Source organism: Mustelus asterias, chromosome 13 (assembly GCF_964213995.1).
Source record: "Mustelus asterias chromosome 13, sMusAst1.hap1.1, whole genome shotgun sequence".
NCBI lineage: Eukaryota > Metazoa > Chordata > Chondrichthyes > Carcharhiniformes > Triakidae > Mustelus > Mustelus asterias.
Window position 1 is genome coordinate 108,494,187 of NC_135813.1, and position 21,894 is coordinate 108,516,080.

Genomic DNA, 21,894 nt, shown 5'->3' on the forward strand with positions numbered 1-21,894 from the left:
CAAGGCCATCCCCACACTCCACTTGTCTTCAAACAACTGCACAACCTCAAACAGATCATTGTCCGCAGCAAACTACCCAACCTTCAGGGGAACAGTGATCACGACACCACACAACCCTGCCACAACAACCTCTGCAAGATGGGCCAGATCATCGACACGGATGCCATCATCTCACGTGAGAACATAATTCACCAGGTACACAGTACATACTGTTGCAACTCGGCCAACATTGTCTACCTGATACGCTGCAGGAAAGGATGTCCCGAGGCATGGTATGTTGGTGAGACCATGCAGATGCTATGGCAACGGGTGAATGAACACCGCTCGACAATCACCAGGCAGGAGTGTTCTCTTCCTGTTGGGGAACACTTCAGCAGTCACAGGCATTCAGCCTCTGATCTTCGGATAAGCGTTCTCCAAGGTGGCCTTCACGACACACGACAATGCAGAATCGCTGAGCAGAAACTGATAGCCAAGTTCCCCACACATGAGGACTGCCTCAACCGGGATCTTGGGTTCATGTCACACTATCTGTAACCCCCCCCCCCCCCGACTTGCCTGGGCTTGCAAAATCTCACTAACTGTCCTGTCTGGAGACAATGCACATCTCTTTAACCTGTGCTTAACCCTCTCTCCACTCTCACATTGTCTGTACCTTTAAGACTTGATTACCTGTAAAGACTCGCATTCCAACTATTATCCTGTAAATTGCGTTTGTGTCTATATATGTCCTGTTTGTGAACACAACTCAGTCACCTGAAGAAGGAGTGACACTCAAAGCTTGTGCTATCAAATAAACCTGTTGGACTTTAACCTGGTGTTGTGAAACTTCTTACTGTGTTTACCCCAGTCCAATGCCGGCATCTCCACATGTATGAAGATAGCCATGTGTGACTTATTTTGGCATAATGTCGATTTGGGTTTTGCTGAGAGAATGGGTGTTTTGATGCAGAGATCATAGTTGTCTTTTTGAATGTTGAGACATGGATTGCAGTTAATTCATTTGACCTAATGGCTCACTTAAAGGTTTTTTAAATTTGGAGATACTGAAATGGTTTTGTTTACACGATGCTTGTTTTTATTGGGAAAAATAAGGTTGCAAGTTTATATGGGTGTGAAGATTAACATGGTACATGTGTTGGAAATCTCACTTTTGTGTCTCAATTGTGATTTAAGAATATGTGTAGTGTTTTAAAGGCACAGTTTTGCTGAAGATTCTGTTAGCTTGAGAGGTTTGAAAAATCTGCAATGCCTTAAATTGCATTGAAAGCAACCAATATTGACACAGCCTGTATGGCTCAATTAGTCGCAAAGCAAACCAAAGTAAGTTGTTGGAGGAGCCTTGTGGGATGCTTTGATAACACACTGGAACATTGTAGCTGATTGTAAGGAAACTTAAATGTAAAAGTTAGTCTAAAATGAGTTGAAAATTGCCTAAAACAAAGGAAAGTTATGCGAAGATTAAGTCAAGACGATGAACCATAGGTTTTTCCAGTTTAACGTTGTCTCTATTTCTTACAAATTTACTGAAGTAAGTAAGTGTGCAATAGATTATTTAAGGATCAATTTTGTGAAATCTACATTTCACGTTTATTAAAAATCCTTCCCTTTTTCCTGTTCTCTCATTCCTCAACCATGTGCCCTAGTCAAGACCATAAACAAGCAGTGTATTCACACAAATTTATCTAAAATGCCAAAATTGGCTACTTGATGTTTTCTCCTGTATGTTATGAACCCCCATTGAGACAGACAACATTAAAAAAAAGCGGAAATACTGAAGAACAAGATTTTGTGTTTTAAGACTTTTTACTGTAACACAAATCAACATAGATCAAAGACTATTCAATAAGCAACTAAAATGCCAAACTAAAGAAAATGTACTTCTGCATTAACTGCCAATTTTTTGTTCTCTGTACTCCACTTCTGGAAGATGTAAGATTTCTTGTAAGTTTGAAATGTTCCAGGCTCACTTTTGCCCGTCCCACCATTTTGAATCCTCTGGTGTCCTTCAAAAATCATTCCCAAGTATGAGTATTCCAGATCCAAATTCCATCACCAGAGCCCACCTTGGCAACTCCTTGTTTCTTAAACCTCCAAAAGTCCCATTGTTCCCATCCTCTTTGCTTTGAATAGAAAACACAACTTTTACAGCATTCTGCTTAGTTGATAAAAACAAAAGCAGTTAACCATGCTCTTCACAGGAGCAGCTCTTTTCTCTCGTGCATGCTGTCTCTCTCTCACATGCCAGTGCTCTCCTTCATGTTCTATCTCTCTACAAATGAGAGGTTTAGGGAAGAATACTCTTTGAACAATTTCCAGCTTGCTGGAGTGAGGTTCTGTTGGGTTAGCTGCCCCAGAGTCACATGTTGATTTTATAAATTACATAATTAACAGGTCATCCATGTTTGAGTCTAGCTGGCTGCACTAACCGTCACAGACTTCACTGGAAGGCTGAACAGTGAGAGCAGATGTCTAGCAGCCTTGGTCAGGCTAATAGCTGAGGTGGGCAAAAACAGAAAATACTGGAAAATCTCAGCAGGTCTGACAGCATCTGTGGAGAGAGAATAGAGCCAATGTTGAGCTGACGTCGAGTTATCCAGACGCAAAACGTTGGCTTTATATTCTCTCCGCAGATGCTATCAGACCTGCTGAGATTTTCCAGCATTTTCTATTTTTGTTTCAGATTCCAGCATCTGCAGTATTTTGCAGAGATGAGCAGCTGCATCAGTAAACTGACTTGAGTGATTTCAGCGTAGTGCCTCATAAAGATGGCATCTCAAACACACCAGTGTCACACAAGTGTCAGTCGAAAAGCTTAAATATCTGGAATGCAGGCTTGAATCCACAATTTTCTGACTTGGAGTAAGACTGCATTAACCAAGGCATAAAATGAAGGGTGGAAGTCACATATTTGAAATTGGGACTGAAGTGCTGGAAGTGCCTATCTCAGCTTCCTCCTGAGGTCTGCAGCATCACAGATGTCAGTCTTCAGTCAATTCGATTCAGGTAACGGCTGAAGACACAGGCACAGCAAAGCTATAGTCTGACAGCATCTCAGAAGTGGTGCTGAAGACGTGCTCCAGAGCTAATCATGTCCCTCGCCAAGTTACAACATTAGTATTTAACTGACAGTGTGGAATATTGCTTGGGTCAGGGGTTCCCAAGCTGGATTCAGCAGGAAGCCTCCAGGGGTCAGTCCAAAAGTGGAGTGGTCTGCAGGGAGCAGGGGCCCAACAGAAGGGTGAGTGGGTGCAGGAATGGGTGTGGCTGTGGGACAGAGTGGGTGCTCCCATTTAAAAATGACAAAGATAAGACTTGGAAGTATTTGTTGAAATATAGAACTTCTTTTATTACAAGGTATAAGACATAGAAACGTCATTTAAGATTTTTGTTTTTATAAAGGATTAAGTACATAAAGGTAATTGAAAATTAACAAGATTTTATTTACATTACATTCCTACATTCATTGAACCTTGATGTGAATAAGTAAGCACAATTTACTGCTGCCTCTCAGGGCCAGGGACCCGGGTTCAATTCCGGCGCAGGTCACTGTGTGGAGTTTGCACGTTCTCTCCGTGTCTGTGTGGGTTTCCTCTGGGTGCTGCAGTTTCCTCCCACAGTCCAAAGGTGTGCAGGTTAGGTGGATTGGCCATGTTAAATTGCCCCTTAGTGTCAGGGGGATGAGCAGGGTAAATACATAGAACATAGAAAAGCTACAGCACAAACAGGCCCTTCGGCCCACAAGTTGTGCCGAACATGTCCCTACCTACTAGGCTTACCTATAACCCTCTATCTTACTAACTTCCATGAACTTATCCAAGAGTCTCTTAAGACCCTATCGAATCTGCCTCCACCACCACTACCGGCAGCCGATTCCACGCACCCACCACCCTGTGAGTGAAAAACTTACCCCTAACATCTCCTCCTCTGTACCTACTCCCCAGCACCCTAAACCTGTGACCTCTTGTGGCTACCATTTCAGCCCTGGGTAAAAGCCTCTGAGAATTCACTCTATCAATACCCGTCAACATCTTATACACCTCTATCAGGTCATCTCTCATCCTTCGCTTCTCCAAGGAGAAAAGACCTAGCTCTCTCAACCTATCCTCATAAGGCATGCCACCTAATCCAGGCAACATCCTTGTAAATCTCCTCTGCACCCTTTCTATGGCTTCCACATCCTTTCTGTAATGAGGCGACCAGAACTGGGCACAGTACTCCTGGTGGGGTCTGACCAGGGTCCGATACAGCTGCAGAATTATCTCCCAATTTCTAAACTCAGTTCCTCTATTGATGAAGGCCAGTATTCCACATGCCTTCTTAACCATAGCCTCCACCTGCGACGCTGCTTTGAACGTCCTATGAACCCGGCCCCAAGATCCTTCTGATCTTCCACACTGCCAAGCGCCTTACCTGTAACATTATATTCTTTCATCCTATTCGACCTGCCAAAATGAACCACCCCACACTTATCTGGGTTGAAGTCCATCTGCCATTTCTCCGCCCAGTCTTGTATCTTATCTATGTCTCGTTGCAACTGCTGACATCCCTCTACACGATCCACAACACCACCAACCTTTGTGTCATCAGCAAACTTGCCAACCCATCCTTCCACTTCCTCATCCAGGTCATTTATAAAAGTCACAAAGAGCAAGGGTCCCAGAACAGATCCCTGCGGGACTCCACTGGTGACCGACCTCCACGCTGAAAAAGACTCCTCTACAACCACTCTTTGCCTTCTGTGGGAAAGCCAGTTCTGAATCTTCAAAGCAATGTCCCCTTGTATCCCATGCCCCTTCACTTTCTCAATGAGCCTTGCTGAAATCCATATAAACTACATCTACCGCTCTTCCCTCGTCTATGTGTCTAGTTACATCTTCAAAAAATTCAGTTAGGTTCGTAAGGCATGATCTGCCTTGGACAAAGTCGTGCTGGCTATTTCTGATCATACTATTCCTCTCCAGATGTTCATAAATCCTGCCTCTCAGGATCTTCTCCATCAACTTACCAACCACTGAGGTTAGACTCACCGGTCTATAATTTCCTGGGCTATCTCTTCTCCCTTTCTTGAATAACGGAACCACATCCACAAGTGTCAGTCGAAAAGCTTAAATATCTGGAATGCAGCTTCCTCCTGAGGTCTGCAGTAGCATCAGATGTCAGTCTTCAGTCAATTCGATTCAGGTAACGACATCCACATCCACAATCCTCCGGAACCTCTCCCATCTCCATTGATGACGCAAAGATCATCGCCAGAGGCTCAACAACCTCTTCTCTCACCTCCCACAGTAACCTGGGGTACATCCCATCCGGTCCTGGCGATTTATCTAACTTGATGCTTTTCAACAGCTCCAACACATCCTCTTTCCTAATGTCCACATGCTCAATCTTCTCAGTCCACTGCAAGTCTACACTGCAACTACCAAGATCCTTTTCCACTGTGAATACTGAAGCAAAGTATTCATTGAGTGCCTCTGCTATTTCTACCTGTTCAATACAGACTTTCCCATCGTCACATTTGATAGGTCCTACTCCTTCACATCTTATCCTCTTGCTCTTAACGTGGGGTTACTGGGAAACACAATATGTGGATAGGCCGACAAGAGGTGAGGCCACATTGGATTTGGTACTGGGAAATGAACCGGGCCAAGTGTTAGATTTGGTTGTGGGAGAGCACTTTGGAGATAGTGACCACAATTCGGTGTCTTTTGTTATTACAATGGAGAGGGATAGGGCCGTACGGCAGGGCAAGGTTTACAATTGAGGGAAGAGGTAATTATGATGCGATTAGGCAAGAATTAGGGGGTATAAGTTGGGAACAGAAACTGTCAGGGAAAGGAACTAATGAAAAGTGGAACTTTTTCAAGGAACAAATACTGGGTGTCCTTGATAGGTATGTCCCTGTCAGGCAGGAAGGAAATGGCCGAGTGAGGGAACCATGGTTCACGAAAGAGGTTGAATGTCTTGTGAAAAGGAAGAGGGAAGCTTATGTAGGGATGAGGAAACAAGGTTCAGATGGCTCGATTGAGGGTTACAAGTTAGCAAGGAATGAGCTGAAAAAGGGGCTTGGGAGAGCTAGGAGGGGACATGAGAAGTCCTTGGCGGGCCGGATCAAGGAAAACCCCAAGGCTTTTTACTCTTATGTGAGGAATAAAAGAGTGACCAGGGTGAGGTTAGGGCCGGTCAAGGACAGTAGTGGGAACTTGTGTATGGAGTCAGTAGAGATAGGCTTGGTGATGAATGAATACTTTTCTTCAGTCTCCCCTCAGGAGGCTGAGGGGAGACTTAATAGAGGTTTATAAAATGATGAAGGGGATAGATAGAGTGGACGTTCAAAGACTATTTCCTCGGGTGGATGGAGCTAATACAAGGGGGCATAACTATAGGGTTCGTGGTGGGAGATATAAGAAGGATATCAGAGGTAGGTTCTTTACGCAGAGAGTGGTTGGGGTGTGCCTCCACCACCACTGACGGCACCCGATTCCACTCGCCCACCACCCTCTGTAAAAAACTTACCCCTAACTGCCTGCAGTGATAGTGGAGTCAGACACTTTAGGAACATTTAAGCGGTTATTGGATAGGCACGTGGAGCACACCAGGATGATAGGGAGTGGGATAGCTTGATCTTGGTTTCAGATAAAGCTCAGCACAACATCGTGGGCTGAAGGGCCTGTTCTGTGCTGTACTGTTCGAAGGGTTTGGGTGGGACTGTTGTTGGTGCAGGCTTGACGGGCTGAACGGCCTCTTTCTGCACTGTAGGGATTCATGATTAACTAAAATAGGTTATGAGGACACAGTAAATGTTTTTCTTACCGCATTGAGCTAGATGCTTATCGAACCATAGAACATTACAGCACAGAAAGAGGCCTTTTGGCCCTCCTTGGTTGTGCCGAACCATTTTTTGCCTAGTCCCACTGACCTGCACCTGGATCATATCCCTTCACACCCCTCTCATCCATGTACCTGTCCAAGTTTTTCTTAAATGTTAAAAGTGAGCCCACATTCACCACTTCACCTGGCAGCTCATTCCATACACTCACCACTCTGTGTGAAGAAGCCCCCCTAATATTCCCTTGAAACTTTTCCCCCTTCACCCTTAACCCATGTCCTCTCGTTTTTTTTCTCCCCTAGCCGCAGTGGAAAGAGCCTGCTTGCATTCACTCTATCTATACCCATCATAATTTTATATACCTCTATCAAATTTCACCTCATTCTTCTACGCTCCAGGGAATAAAGTCCTAACCTATTCAATCTCTCTCTGTAACTCAGTTTCTCAAGTCCCGGCAACATCCTTGTAAACTTTCTCTGCACTCTTTCAACCGTAATAATATCCTTCCTGTAATTAGGTGACCAAAACTGCACACAATACTCTAAATTCGGCCTCATCAATGTCTTATACAACCTCACCATAACATTCCAACTCTTGTACTCAATACTTTGATTTATAAAGGCCAATGTACCAAAAGCACTCTTTACGACCCGATCTACCTGTGACGCCACTTTTAGGGAATTATGTATCTGTATTCCCAGATCCCTCTGTTCTACTGCTCTCTTCAGTGACCTACCATTTACCTTGTATGTTCTACCTTGGTTTGTCCTTCCAAAGTGCAATACCTCACACTTGTCTGCATTAAACTCCATCTGCCATTTTTCTCAGCCCATTTTTCTAGCTGGTCCAAATTCCTCTGCAAGCTTTGAAAACCTTCCTCACTGTCCACTACACCTCCAATCTTTGTATCATCAGCAAATTTGCTGATCCAATTTACCACATTATCATCCAGATCATTGATATAGATGACAAACAACAATGGACCCAGCACTGATTCCTGTGGCACACCACCAGTCACAGGCCTCCACTCAGAGAAGCAATCCTCCACTACCACTCTCTGGCTTCTTCCATTGATGTGGAGATGCCGGCGTTGGACTGGGGTAAACACAGTAAGAAGTTTAACAACACCAGGTTAAAGTCCAACAGGTTTATTTGGTAGCAAAAGCCACACAAGCTTTCGGAGCTGCAAGCCCCTTCTTCAGGTGAGTGGAAATTCTGTTCACAAACAGAGCATATAAAGACACAAACTCAATTTACATGAATAATGGTTGGAATGCAAATACTTACAACTAATCAAGTCTTTAAGAAACAAAACAACGTGAGTGGAGAGAGCATCAAGACAGGCTAAAAAGATGTGTATTGTCTCCAGACAAGACAGCCAGTGAAACTCTGTTGGGGTTACAAATAGTGTGCCATGAACCCAATATCCCGGTTGAGGCCGTCCTCGTGTGTGCGGAACTTGGCTATCAGTTTCTGCTCAGCGACTCTGCGCCGTCGTGTGTCGTGAAGGCTGCCTTGGAGAATGCTTACCCGAATATCAGAGGCCGAATGCCCGTGACCGCTGAAGTGCTCCCCAACAGGAAGAGAACAGTCTTGCCTGGTGATTGTCGAGTGGTGTTCATTCATCCGTTGTCGCAGCGTCTGCATAGTTTCCCCAATGTACCATGCCTCGGGACATCCTTTCTTGCAGCGTATCAGGTAGACAACGTTGGCAGAGTTGCAAGAGTATGTACCGTGTACCTGGTGGATGGTGTTCTCACGTGAGATGATGGCATCTGTGTCGATGATCCGGCACGTCTTGCAGAGGTTGCTGTGGCAGGGTTGTGTGGTGTCATGGTCACTGTTCTCCTGAAGGCTGGGTAGTTTGCTGCGGACAATGGTCTGTTTGAGGTTGTGCGATTGTTTGAAGGCAAGAAGTGGGGGTGTGGGGATGGCCTTGGCGAGATGTTCGTCTTCATCAATGACATGTTGAAGGCTCCGGAGGAGATGCCGTAGCTTCTCCGCTCCGGGGAAGTACTGGACAACGAAGGGTACTCTGTCCACTGTGTCCCGTGTTTGTCTTCTGAGGAGGTCGGTGCGGTTTTTCGCTGTGGCGCGTTGGAACTGTTGATCAATGAGTCGAGCGCCATATCCTGTTCTTATGAGGGCATCTTTCAGCATCTGGAGGTGTCTGTTGCGATCCTCCTCATCCGAGCAGATCCTGTGTATACGGAGGGCTTGTCCGTAGGGGATGGCTTCTTTAACGTGTTTAGGGTGGAAGCTGGAGAAGTGGAGCATCGTGAGGTTATCCGTGGGCTTGCGGTACAGTGAGGTGCTGAGGTGACCGTCCTTAATGGAGATGCGTGTGTCCAAGAATGCAGCCGATTCCGGAGAGTAGTCTATGGTGAGTCTGATGGTGGGATGGAACTTGTTGATGTCATCATAGAGTTGTTTCAGTGATTGTCACCATGAGTCCAAAGGAAGAAAATGTCATCGATGTATCTAGTGTATAGCATCGGTTGAAGGTTGGGGAGCACTTCAGCGGTCACGGGCATTCAGCCTCTGATATTCGGGTAAGCGTTCTCCAAGGCGGCCTTCACGACACACGACGGCGCAGAGTCGCTGAGCAGAAACTGATAGCCAAGTTCCGCACACACGAGGACGGCCTCAACCGAGATATTGGGTTCATGTCACACTATTTGTAACCCCCACAGAGTTTCACTGGCTGTCTTGTCTGGAGACAATACACATCTTTTTAGCCTGTCTTGATGCTCTCTCCACTCATGTTGTTTTGTTTCTTAAAGACTTGATTAGTTGTAAGTATTCGCATTCCAACTATTATTCATGTAAATTGAGTTTGTGTCTTTATATGCTCTGTTTGTGAACAGAATTCCCACTCACCTGAAGAAGGGGCTTGCAGCTCTGAAAGTTTGTGTGGCTTTTGCTACCAAATAAACCTGTTGGACTTTAACCTGGTGTTGTTAAACTTCTTACTGTGTTCTTCCATTGAGCCAATGTCTAATCCAATTTACTACCTCTCCATGTATACCTAGCGACTGAACCTTCCTAACTAACCTCCCATGCAGGACCTTGTCAAAGGCCTTACTGAAGTCCATGTAGACAACATCGACTGCCTTCCCTTCATCCACTTTCCTGGTAACCTCCTCAAAAAACTCTAATAGATTGGTTAAACATGACCTACCACGCACAAAGCCATGTTGACTCTCCCTAATAAGTCCCTGTCTATCCAAATATTTGTAGATCCTATCTCTTAGTACTCCTTCCAATAAGTTACCTACTACTGACGTCAAACTTACTGGCCTATAATTTCCCGCATTACTTATTGAGCCTTTTTTAAACAACGGAACAACATGAGCTATCCTCCAATCATCTGGCACCTCACCCGTGGATACCGACATTTTAAATATATCTGCCAGGGCCCCTGCAATTTCAACACTAGTCTCCTTCAAGGTCCGAGGGAATACCCTGTCCGGTCCTGGGGATTTATCTACTCTGATTTGCCTCAAGACAGCAAGCACCTCCTCCCCTTTAATCTGTATAGGTTCCATGACCTCCCTACTTGTTTGCCTTATTTCCATAGACTCCATGCCAGTTTCCTTAGTAAATACGGATGCAAAAAACCCATTTAATATCTCCCCCATTTCTTTTGGTTCCATACATAGCCGACCACTCTGATCTTCAAGAGGACCAATTTTATCCCTTACTATCCTTTTGCTCTTAATATACCTGTAGAAGCTCTTAGGATTATCCTTCACCTTGTCTGCCAAAGCAACCTCATGTCTTTTAGCCCTCCTGATTTCTTTCTTAAGTAGTTTCTTGCACTTTTTATACTCGAGCATCTTATTTGCTCCCTGTTGCCTATACATGTCTCTCTCTCTTTATCAGAGTTCCAATATCCCTTGAGAACCAAGGTTCCTTATTCTTATTCACTTTGTCTTTAATCCTGACAGGGACATACAAACTCTGCACTCTCAAAATTTCTCCTTTGAAGGCCCCCCACTTACCAATCACATCCTTGCCAGAGAACAGCCTGTCCCAATCCACGCTTTTTAGATCCTTTCTCATTTCTTCAAATTTGGCCTTTTTCCAGTTTAGAACCTCAACCCGAGGACCAGATCTATCTTTATCCATGATCAAGTTGAAACTAATGGCGTTATGATCACTGGAACCAAAGTGTTCCCCTACATACACTTTCGTCACTTGTCCTAACTCATTTCCTAATAGGAGATATAATATTGCATCCTCTCTAGTTGGTACCTCTATATATTGATTTTAGAAAATTTTCCTGAACACATTTTACAAACTCGAACCCGTCTAGACCTTTAACAGTATGGGAGTCCCAATCTATATGTGGAAAATTAAAATCCCCTACTATCACAACTTTGTTTCCTGCAGTTGTCTGCTATCTCTCTGCAGATTTGCTCCTCCAATTCTCGCTGACTATTGGGTGGTCTATAATACAATCCCATTAATGTGGTCATACCTTTCCTGTTTCTCAGCTCCACCCATATGGCCTCGGTAGACAAGCCCTCGAATCTGTCCTGCCTGAGCACTGCTGTAACATTTTCCCTGACTAGCAATGCCACCCCCTCCCGCCCACCCTTCATCCCTCTGCCTCTATCACGTCTGAAACATCGGAACATTGAGCTGCCAGTCCTGCAGCCAAGTTTCACTAATGGCTATAATGTCATAATTCTATGCGTCAATCCACGCCCTCGGCTCTTCTGCCTTCCCCACAATACTCCTGGCATTGAAATAGACACACCTCAGAAGATTATTGCCACCACGCACAACCCTTGTATTTGTGATTTTGCATGAACTATTAACATCATTTATTTTCACCCCCGCTGCACTATCTGCTCTGGCACTCTGGTTCCCATCCCCCTGCAAATCTAGTTTAAACCCTCCCCAATAACACTAGCAAACCTCCCTGCAAGTATATTGGTCCCCTTGTAGTTCAGGTGTAACCCGTCTCTCTTGTACAGGTCCCACCTGCCCCAGAAGAGGTCCCAATGATCTAGAAATCTGAAACCCTGCCCCCTACACCAGTTCCTCCGCCACGTGTTCATCCGCCCGAGCATCCTACTCTTGCCCTCACTGGCATGTGGCACAGGTAGCAATCCTGAGATTACTACCCTCTGGGTCCTGCTTTTTAACTTCCTACCAAGCTCTCTATACTCACTCTTCAGGACCTCCTCACTCTTCCTTCCTACGTCATTGGTACCGATGTGTACCATGACATCTGGCTGATCACCCTCCCACTTCAGAATGCTGTGCACGCGATCAGAGACATCCCTGACCCTGGCACCCGGGAGGCAACAAACCATCTGGGAGTCTCTGTCACAACCACAGAACCTCCTGTCTGTACCTCTGACTATTGAGTCCCCTATCACTACCGCTCTCCTCCTCTTCCACCCTCCCTTCTGTGCTGCAGAACCAGACTCCGTGCCAGAGATCCGGCTGCCGCAGCTTGCCCCAGGTAAGGCATCCCCCACAACAGTATCCAACTCGGTATACCTGTTGTGGAAGGGAATGGCCCCAGGAACCCTGCTCTGCCTGCCCTTTCCCTTTCCCTCGCTTGACGGTAACCCAATTACCTGTGCTCTGTGCCTTTGGTGTAACTGCCTCCCTGAAGCTACTATCTATAAACTCCTCATTCTCCCGAATGAGCCGGAGGTCATCCAGCTCCTGCTCCAGTTCCCTAATGCGGTTTGTTAGGGGCTGCAGCTGGATGCACCTCCTGCAGGTGTCGTTGTCAGGGAGACTGGGGTCTCCCTGACTTCCCACATCCTGCAAGAGAAGCATTCCAACATCCTGCCTGGCATTCTTTCCACTCTGAAGAAACAAAAACAACTTACCAGAACCTACCCTCGCCTCTGCCTGTTCACGCCGAAGCCTGTTTGAGCCAAAGCCGTCCCACTCTGCTCCCTCTCACTCCGCCACCCGCTCACAACACTGCCCGCTGGATAGAGCGGCCTGCTTTTTAAACCTTCCGCACGCTACTGGCTGACATCAGGCACCTGCGCAGTCTCGTGTTCCACTCGCTGCCTCCCTTGCTCCGACTCAAAAAATTCACTGGGGCCTACTTCCAGTTTTACACTCCCGGCTGCCTTGGAGAAAAAAAAACTCCGAAAAAAAAAGAGTAAGTTAAAAATACCTCTTACCTACTAGCTCTCCTCACTTGAACCACCACTCTAGCTACTCCTCTGGAACAATGATTTTGTGGTAATGTTGTCCGTGAGACCCCCATACTATGGAATATGCTGAAATTCTGGAGTTCATTGTAACACGATTAAAAATTAAATTTCACTGAAGTTCTGTTTTGGCAAAGGAAAAAGTAGCCAGGCAACACTGTTGCAGATTACGTTCTTGAAATAAAGAAACTCTGGTCACTGTGGGTATAGTATTAACTTAGAATTCATCCTTAGACATGTTAATCAAAGGCCTAAAGAACAATAAAATCCAGGCCAAACTTCAGACAAAGCTCATGTGAAGGTCTGCAATGAGGCCACCGCCATAGAAATGGCAGAAAGAGGTGGTTGCAGATACAAATGGGTGAAGATACTCAAAGAATCCTGATAGGTTAATTAAAAGGAAGAAGAAAAATGTCATTACTTTTCAAATAATTTTCTAAAACACAAAGGTGTTAAAAGGAAAACAGTTTTTTTCCTTATGGCCAATATTACCAGAGTGATTTACATCTTTGTTTTGGTTGTGATTACAGTAGAAACACGCAATCCAACCTATAAATTTCAGATATTGTTGATGTTGGTTTAGTCATACTGTATTCTGTGAAATTGTGTGTGCACCATTTTAGGGAAGTACAGAGGGAAGTGCGATAGGATGAGGGCTGAATTGGCTAAGGTGGACTGGGAGAGCAGACTGGTAGGTAGGACAGCTGAGGAACAGTGGAGGATTTTTAAGGAGATCCTTTTCAGTACTCAGTAACAATATATTCCGGTGATAAAGAAGGACTGTAAGAAAAGGGATAACCAGCTGTGGATAACGAAGGAAATTAAGGAGAGTATTAAATTAAAGACCGATGCGTACAGAGTGGCCAAAAATAGTGGAGAATCGGAAGATTGGGAAAACTTTAAGAAACAACAAAGAATGACTAAGAAAGAGATAAAGAAAGGAGAGATAGGTTATGAAGCTAGGCTAGCTCTAAATATAAAAAAGATAGTAAAAGCTTTTACAAATATATAAAAAGGAATAGAGTGGCAAGAGTGAATGTTGGACCCTTGGAGGACGAGAGGGGGGATTTAATAGTTGGAAATGAGGAATTGGCTGAAACTTTAAGTTTTTTGTGTCGGTCTTCACGGTGGAAGACACAAATAGTTTACCGAATATTAACGATAGAGGGTTGGTAGGAGGAGAGGTACTCGATACAATTCATGTTACCAGGGAGGCAATGCTCGGTAGACTAACGGGACTGAAGGTGGACAAGTCCCCGGGCCCAGATGGAATGCATCCCAGGGTACTGAAAGAAATGTCAGAGGTAATAGTGGATGCGTTAGTGGTTATTTATCAAAATTCGTTGGATTCTGGGGTAGTGCCGGCGGATTGGAAAACGGCTAATGTTACGCCGCTGTCTTAAAAAAAGGAAATAGACACATTGCGGGTAACTACAGGCCGGTTAGCTTAACGTCTGTAGTTGGGATAATGCTGGAATCCATCATTAAGGAAGAAATAGCAGGCCATCTGGATAAGAATGGTTCGATTAAGCAGACGCAGCATGGATTCATGAGGGGAAAGTCGTGCTTGACGAACTTGTTGGATTTTTATGAAGATGCGACTAGTGCGGTTGACGGAGGGGAACTGGTGGATGCGGTGTTTTTGGATTTCCAAAAGGAGTTTGATAAGGTGCCTCACAAAAGGTTGCTGAAGAAGATTGGGGGTCATGGAGTGGGGGTAGGGTGTTAGCGTGGATTGGGGATTGGCTATCTGACAGGAAGCAGAGAGTCAGAATAAATGGGTGCTTTTCTGGTTGGCGGATGGTAACTAGTGGCGTGCCGCAGGGATCGGTACTGGGGCCTCGACTATTTACCATTTATATAGACGATCTGGAGGAGGGGACTGAGTGTAGGGTAACAAAGTTTGCAGACGACACAAAGATAAGTGGAAAAGTGAATCGTGTGGAGGGCATAGAAGGTCTGCAGAGAGATTTGGACAGGCTGAGTGAGTGGGCGAGGATCTGGCAGATGGAGTATAACGTTGACAAATGCGAGGTTATTCACTTTGGAGGAAATGATAGCAAATTGGATTATTATCTAAATGGAAAAAAATTACAACATGCTACTGTGCAAAGGGACCTGGGGGTCCTTGTGCATGAGACGCAAAAACCCAGTCTGCAGGTGCAACAGGTGATCAAGAAGGCAAATGAGATGTTGGCCTATATCGCAAGGGGGATAGAATATAAAAGCAGAGATGTCTTGCTGCATCTGTACAGGGCATTGGTGAGGCCGCAGCTGGAATACTGTGTGCAGTATTGGTCCCCTTATTTGTGGAAGGATATATTGGCCTTGGAGTGAGTGCAGAGAAGGTTCACCAGGTTGATACCAGAGATGAGGGGTGTTGATTATGAGGAGAGACTGAGCAGATTGGGTTTGTACTCATTGGAATTTAGAAGGCTGAGGGGGGGATCTTATAGAGACCTATAAGATAATGAGGGGGCGAGAGAGGTGGAGAGATTCTTTCCTTTTAGAAAGGAAGCTAGAACTAGAGGGCACAGCCTCAAAATAAAGGGGGGTCAGTTTAGGACAGTTGAGGAGGAACTTCTCTCAGAGGGTGGTGAATCTCTGGAATTCTCTGCCCACTGAAGTGGTGGAGGCTACCTCGTTGAATATGTTTAAATCACGGATAGATAGATTCCCGATCGGTAAGGGAATTAGGGGTTATAGGGATCAGGCGGGTAAGTGGAACTGATCCACTTCAGATCAGCCATGATCTTATTGAATGGCGGGGCAGGCTCGAGAGGCTAGATGGCCTACTCCTGCTCCTATTTCTTATGTTCTTATGTTCTTTACATTTTAATGTCTAAGTTACAGTGGGGAGGGAATGTAGTAGGAACACATGGCAACATTGGATTTAGCAGGAGTAGGCCATTCTGGCCCTCGACCCTGCTCTGCCGTTCAGTAAGATCATGGCTAATCTGGTTGTGGTCTCAACTCCACTTGTCTGCCTGCTGCCCATAATCCTTGACTCCCTTGTCTGTCAAAAATCTAATATAATGTAATCATGGAGCATTTTATTATCCATAGAATCCCTGGAGTGCAGAAGGAGGCCCATTGAGTCTGCACTGACCGCAATCCCACCCAGGCCCTAATCCCGTAACCCCACATATTTATCCTGTTAATGCCCTGACTGGGTTAATTTAGCATGGCCAATCAACCTAACCTGCACATCTTTGGACTGTCTACTGTCTTTTCTGCTGCCCTCTTGGAGGTGGTGTGCATTAAGTAATTGAACAATGGCTGCCTGCAGTTGAGCATGTGTTAGTCTTACTCTGTGCAATCCACAACAGTGGTAAATTTCTTTCACTCAGAAACTAGGCATTAGCTAGCTTGCCAGATCCAAGCTGTTCCAGAAAATGTCAAAATGAGATGTCTATTTTTACCAAGGACTTAATAACAAGTAACTCGATATCAAAAGTTGTAGATGATAGCAAACTGGTAGCTAACACTGAGAAAGTGTGCAACATCATACAAACAAGAAGACACTAGAAAATTTGCAGAACTAGACATGGCAAATATGCTTTAACATAGATAAATGTAAAATGATGCACCTTGATAAGAAAAATAGAAGCATTATCTGTACAGTACTTTAGAAAATAAGAAATTGAATGAGGTAAATGAGCAAAAAGATAGAGTGCAGGTGAACCAATCATTAAAAATGGTATTGAGCAGTAATTTAAAAAATGTTTTTCTTGTCTAAATATTGTATCTTCCATGTTTCTGCTCCCAAGGTGCTGCATATTGAATATCAACATTTACAAATCTGCATTAAACTGATGCTGATGGTATTCCTGAATTGCTCTTTTCTGTTGAAATTTTTTTTTGATGTTTCCAAACAATAGTTCCTAGAGTGGAGATGTTACCGTGTACTAGTAAATCCAAGAGGGAAATAAACTGATATGTCTTTACTCAAAGTGGGACTCACTACCGCAGGAAGTATTTAAGGTGAATTGCGCAAACGCTTTCGGAAGAAATCTAAATGAGAGTGTGGCAAAAGGAAATAGAAAGCTTTGCTTAAAGATTGCCAGGTAGATGGACTGGGAGGATACCTTTGTGGAGTATGAACAAAGGTATAGACAAGTTGGACCAAAAGGGCTCTTTCTTTCAGTTGTCCGTCAGTTTATAAGAATAATAGTTTCGGATTTTCCTATCCATCCGTTTCTGTGACTTTTAAAATAGCTAAAGTGTATAGATTACTTTCCATTAAAGCTTGGAAGAATTTAATGAATTGGAAAATTATCCAATCTCTGTACATTGTTTTTCGCCATTTTTATATTTTGTCCCTGCACACTTGCCTATCTCAGGTTTTCAAACTGGGATCTCCAAGGCCGAGGGAGTTAACAAGAGGACCCCAGGGAGTCTGCAAGATTGTTAGATTTCTCGATTTGTTGGTTTGTTAGTTTCTGTTATTGAATATTAAAACCTGAACTATTTGTACAGCACCGTAGCAAAACTTCCCAGAGTGCTTTAGAAATGAGAAAGCAAATGTCAAGTCGAAGGAAAGGTAAGGAGCAGTGACCTGATCAAATAAGACAGGTGGCAGAGAGGTTTTGGAAAAAAGTGTTAAGGCCATGTAACTGTATCATGGCTATCAGTGGTGGGATGAAGCAGTGGACGTCTGGAGCAATTTAAATGCAAGGATGAGAATTGTAAACTTAAATAAAGCACTGGGTAATTAAAACCGATAAAGATCAGCAAGGATAATGAATGAGCAGTTCTTGTGGCAGGATAGATTATTAGTAGTTTTGAATAAGCTAAAGTAGATGGAGGGTGAAAAATGGGAAGTGTACAAAGAAAATGTTAGAATCTAAAGATGAAAATGTCAGGCATGGAGGTTTTAGTCAAACCTCTCTGTAAAGGTAGCAAGCAGCACTGTTTTCCTTTTGAGGAAGTGAAATTATCTTCTGGAAATGGAGTATACCCAAGAATGCATTTGGAGGGGATCTTCCACACTTTGAAAACACTGTTCTGAATTATAAATTCATCTGAAGATACCCAAGCTCAAAGCAGTTTTTTGAGTTAAACTCAACACAATCCTTTAATGTATACTATTACACCCGCGATTTGTTTGCAGTAAGTGTAAGGGAATGCGAGGCTGCTAAGTAGGCACATTTGACTTTTTTGAAATGGTGTGCTATTACGGCTAGAAAACTTTATAACTTGCCCACAAAGAACTCCAGGCAGGTAATAAACCAGAATGATGAGGATTACTGTTGGTAGTTAATAAAAATATTTTCCAGTTGGGTCAAGTAACCCTGCAGCTGTCGTATAAACATGAATTCAGAACAGAAGTAGGCCACTCAGCTTCTCGAGTCTGCTCCACTATTCAAGAAGATCTGATTGTCATCTCAACCCCACATTCCGATAACCTTTCATTCTTTTGCGAGTCAAACTCTACCTTAAAAATATTCAATGATTCTGCTTCTATTGTCTTTCGTGGAAGAGAAATGTCTTTTATGTTTGTTGTGGATTATGGTAAGCCTTAGTTCTTAATTTTCAACAAATTCATTGAAATGGCAAGAAATAACTAGCTGGTGGGAAAGTTTACATTTTACTAAACCACTGTTTTGTGTAGAAGCCGCTGCCATATTTGTGCAATAGTGGTTGCCACATAGATTTGCATATTTTCCTACTTGTGGCTTAGCATGCAAGCTTGGGAGCAGATAATGTTCCAACAGTGAATACAGTCCCTATTTGATGCAATGAAAAAATCCCTTCTCTGCATCTTTTCCTGTACTAAAAAGGCTTGAAAGCATGTTTAAAGCTAAACAATTTGCAAGACTGCAAGGAAGTTCTTTAAGATTCATTTTAATGCAAGTCCAAAGGAGAAGAGCACAAAGCGAGTGACATGACTTTAGTTATGAATTTTGCCATGTCTTACTTTCTGTTGTGAGCCCGTGATCTTTGACATGATGCTGCCTATACAGAATCCAGTTTTGATCCTAACTTTTTCCCTCCCGTTCCTGTTTCTGCTTCTCTGAAGGATCTCCGTCGAGCTAGGTAATTTTGGCACATCGTTTCATTTCTGAAGCTGTGAATGGCTATTGTTCACATTGTTGCACAATACATCATGTTTGAAGGTATCTAAAGGAGGAAGGTTTGAGAAACAAATGAGGTTGACAAAGGAATTGAGGGGAAAATTAACAATGAATTGAAGCAGCTAAAATAGGAAAATGAAGTGTAAAATTAAAATGTTCTTGAAAAAATGCCAGGTTTGGCCTAGTAGTTTATACCGCTGATAAGTGCAAGCGAGCGTGAACAATTTGCCTTGCAAAATTACATTTTTTAAACAAATGTAATGATGAGACAGTTTGAATAATTGAATGCCAGAGAGAAGTGAGGAGTTTAAATAGGACTCATAGGAAAGATCCTTGCTGTGGCCTGACACTGGAACAAGAACAGTACAGCAAAGGAACAGGCCCTTCGGCCCACCAATCATGTCCTATCTAGACCAACCGCCTGTATCCCTCTATTCCCCATCTGGCCATGTGTCCATCCAGATAAGCCTTAAATATCACTAATGTGTCTGCCTCAACCACCTCACTTGGCAGTGCATTCCAGGCTCCCACCACCCTCTGCAAAAAAAAACTTTCCCTGCACATCTCTACTGAACCTTTTCCCCCTTCACTTTGAACTTGTACCCCCATGTAATTGTCATTTTTGCCCTGGGAAAAAACTTCCAACTGTTCACTATCTATGCCGCTCATAATTTTATAAACTTCTATCAGGTCGCCCCTCAGCCTCTGTCTTTCCAGGGAGAACAATCCCAGTTTATTCAATCTTTCCTCATTGCTAATACCCTCCATACCAGACGACATCCTGGTAAACCTTTTCTGTATTCCCTCCAAAGCCTCCTCGTTTTGGTAGTGTGGCGACCAGAATTGGACACAGTATTCCAAATGTGGCCTAACCAATGTTTTATATAACTGTAACATAATTTGCCAACTTTTATCCTCTATGTCCTGGCTGATGAAGGCAAGCATGGCATGTGCTTTCTTCACCATCTTTTCCACCTGTGCTGCCACTATCTTAAGAATCTGTGGACCTGTACTCCCAGATCTCTGTGTGTCTATGCTCGTGATGGTTCTGCCATTTTATTTTATAGCTTCCACCTAACTTGGATCTAACAAACTGCACCATCTCGCATTTGTCCAGATTAAATTCCATCTGCCATTTCTCCGCCGAATTTTCCAGCCTGTCAATATCCTGCTGTATTCTCTGACAATCTTCATCACTATCCGCAACTCCAGCAATCTTGGTAACATCTGCAAACTTGCTAATCAGACCAGCTACATTTTCTTCCAAGTCATTTATGCACATTACAAACAACAGAGGCCCTAGCACTGATCCCTGTGGAACACCACTAGTTACAGACCTGCATTCAGAAAACACCCTTCCACCGCTACACTCTGTCTTCTATGGCCAAGACAGTTCTGAATCCATCCAGCTAGTTCACCCTTGATCCCATGTGATTTAACCTTTTGCACCAGCCTGCCATGAGGGACCTTTTCAAATGCTTTAGTAAAGTCCATGTAGACAACATCCAGAACCCTTCCCTCATCAATCATTTTTGTCACTTCCTCAAAAAACTCAATCAAATTAGTGAGACATGACCCCTCTCATAAAAAACCATGCCCTCTGTCGCTAAAGGACCATTTATTTTCAAATGTATATAGGTACTATCCCTAAGAATCTTCAACAATTTCACTATCATTAACATCAAGGTCACTGGCCTATAATTACCTGGGTTATCCTTGCTACCCTTCTTAAATAACGGGACAGCATTGGCTATCCTCCAATCTCTGGGACCTCACCTGTGGCCAATGAGGAAACAAAGATTTCTGTTAGAGGCACAGCAATTTCCTCTCGTGTCCCTCAGTAATCTGGGATAGGTGCCATTTGGCCCTGGAAATTTGTCTACCTTAATGCTTTATAATACACTTCCTCCCTCGTAATGGCTTTACCATATAAAATGCCTTGGGATTCTGCTTAATCCTGCCTGCCAAGCACATTTCGTGATCCCTTTTTGCCCTCCTAACTCCCTGTTTGTTTTTTTCTACTTTTCCCTGTATTCTCCAAGTGCTTCATTTGTTTTTAGTTGCTTAGACCTTACCTATGCATCCTTTTTCTTTTTGACTAGACTTGCAATTTCTCTGATCATCCATGGTTCCCGTGTTTCAAGTTGCATTATTCCTTGTCTAGAAATATCTGTACCAGCACATAAACATTCATAATGAGCCATTTAATCTGCAGTGTAAACTAATCTTTCTGGCTTTTTTACTGTTTTATTTTCTGTTTTGATCTGCAAGTAATGTGTTTGTACTGGCATAGTCTAAATTGAGCCTGGCCACGTAGTTTAGAATTTCATGTTGCTTCTCATATGGAGTTCAAAACAACTTATGCCTGGCAGTGCTGCTACCAGTATCGAGTTCATATTGAATATCAGCTTTTTTTGAATTGAGGAGGGGGTTAGAAGGTAAACACCATCTGTAAAACCATTATACATACAACAGTCAATGGCTGCGTGGGGGGGTTGGTTAGCACAGTTGGTCAGCTATCTTAAAGTGTCGTGCAGAATGATGCCAACAGCACAAATTCAATCCCTGTACCTGCTGTGGTAGTTCATGGAGGCATGGCTCTTTTCCTTACCCCCAACGCCTGATGTGAAATAGTGCCTTTCAAGCTGTAGCCAAGTGTGTGTGTCTGTCTCTCTCGCTTCCAGAGCTGGTGGGATGGGATGACCTTTTATTCTTTGTGGGTGCTTTATGTTGTGGGCAGGATGTCGTGGTGTGGATTTGCGTAGTATGTATTGGATTGGTGTGGGGGCACTAA

At 43.8% G+C, this 21,894-nt stretch overlaps 1 protein-coding gene across 2 annotated transcripts in view; it reads left to right on the forward strand.

Annotated features, from left to right (window-relative positions):
* Positions 1 to 21,894, forward strand: part of mlxip (MLX interacting protein) — a 120,059-nt gene that overhangs the window by 22,459 nt on the left and 75,706 nt on the right. The gene's annotated exons all lie outside the window — the stretch shown is intronic.